A 2,353-nucleotide genomic window follows, 5' to 3' on the forward strand; every position below is an offset into this window, starting at 1 on the left:
TATTTAAAGTTTTCAAAAGTATTTCTAATATCGCTTCTTTTTCTTTTCTCTCTAAATCAAATTTTTCGAAAAACACACTTCTTTCCTCTCTATCTTGGTTCAGTCTTGCTTCTCTCTCTCTTTTCTCTAAATCACGGGTTCCCAACCTATGGGTTGCGACCCAGAAGGGGGTCGCGACGAGCTTTCTGTGGGGTCGCCAACTTATACAGTAAACTAAAAAAAATATTCACTATAATGCAATTTTTATTTTTAATAGTGTCTTGAAGTTTTGATTTTAATTTAAAAAAATATATTTCATATAATTTTTTAAAATTAAAATAAGTGTAATCTACCTACGCTATTCTGGCACAGTTGGTTGAAACGTGTTGAAAGTTTGAGAGGAATAAATTAAATGTTGAGAATGACATGAGGTTGGCGTTAACAAAAACTCGCCCGAGAATTTTGAGGCTGGTTAATAACATGCAATTTCAACCATCGCCTTAAATTATTAAACATTATTTAAAATAAAATTATACTAAAAAACTAATTTCGTTGTTTTTTAATTACCTTATTAAAAATGCCTTTTTCAATTGTATCGGGGTAGCGGGACACTTGGCTTTTATAAAAAGAGGTCGCCACCCAAAAAAGGTTGGAAAACGTTGCTCTAAATCAAAGTTTGCTTTTTCAAACTTTAATTTTTCTTGTTCCAGTTTCGGTCTTTCTTTATTTAAATTTAATTCTTCTTGTTTCAACTAATTCTCTTGGTCTTGCTTGCTTTGTAAGTATGAAACAAAAACGTTTTTTTCTTTTTTTGTGACATTGATCTTCATCTAAAAATAATTAGAAATGTATAACTATTATACAATTGTCGTTATAATTATAATATAAATAATTTTTCAGTTTTTATATTTACCAGATGGAAACTCGGAAGATGATACTCTTAAAAATGTCATCGCTGCATCCCCGACTCGCTGTCCAGCAATGGCTTGTGGGTGTGATTTCTCAGATGTTATCTGAGCCTCATATTTTAACTCTTTTACTTCTTGTAGAAGTTGATTACGTTCTGTAAATTCCTCTTCTGTTCCGGATCTTCGCAAACTGGCTCGATCATTCTGAAAAGAAAACTATGATAGGCTATTTTATGAGCATGGCTATAGAAATGTTATCGACACTTTACTTCACTCGCTAAAAAATTGAATAATTAAAAATTTTATAAACTAAAATCGTCTGTTTCTTCACATTACTATTCGTAAATGCCTTAATAATCGTTAACTTAATAAAATAGGTCATAATTTTAACTCCAAAGAGAAAAAAAATGAAGAAGTTTAATCGATCTTCTACTCGCCATTTTACACGAAGCGAATGCCGTTATCGACTGTGTAGAATTGCCAGATGGCGGCGCATGGACCGTCAGCCGTACACGTTTTGCGCTGATACGTGTATCTCAATCTCTCTATTTTATGTCTAAAAATAGGGTTGGTTCTGCAGTCTGTTACCGAAGTATAAGAACACCATAAATTTTGTTTTTTAAAAATTTAATTTAAAACTATTACTGGAAATATTACTTATTTTTTATTATTATTTTAATTGTTTTATCAGGTTTTTTTTTACATTTCATAAAGCAGCATAAATATTTTTCACAAATATCCATTTTTTATATATTCAACATATATCGTGTTTAATATCTAGGAATGAAAGAAAAGTTTTAAAGCTTATAAATAAAAAAGATGTTAAGAAGGCAAACTGCTGCTGAAATACCAGTAGATGTATCTCATGCAACTCTTTGGAGAACTTTAAAAAACTATGACAATGTAAAATATTTAAAAATGAAGTTGAAACTACCTTTAACTGCTAAACACATATTAATGAATTTAAATTGGGCTAAAGACAAGATGGGATGGACTGAAGAATGGCAAGAAATAATGTTTAGTTATGAGAATTTTAATTTATATGGCTCTGATGGGTTTTCATATTATTGGCACCATTTAATAAGAGAAAGCAGATTTAAAATAAGCCCTGGGTCTATATGATTTGGGATAGTTTTGGAGGTAAATAGGATGGATTGTAAGGTAAAACTAATTTAGTATTTGTTGACAAAAATATGATTACATTTGGTGGTTTAATTAGAGGTCATAAATGGTAGTTTCAACAAGATAATGCTCCCATTCATGTCCTAATGTCAACAAAAAATTGATTTAAAAAAGAAAATATTGATGTAATATTAACTGGCCTTCATGTTGTCCAGATTTAGATCCCATTGAAAATTTATGGGGGATTTTAGCAGCCATTGTTTATCAAAATGGGAAACAATATGAATCTGTAAATCAATTGAAAATTGCAATAATGGATACATGGGATGAAATTAAGAATAAAA

This window comes from Centruroides sculpturatus, unplaced genomic scaffold, assembly GCF_000671375.1.
Source record: "Centruroides sculpturatus isolate CEXI.00-Female unplaced genomic scaffold, Cexi_2.0 scaffold1148, whole genome shotgun sequence".
NCBI lineage: Eukaryota > Metazoa > Arthropoda > Arachnida > Scorpiones > Buthidae > Centruroides > Centruroides sculpturatus.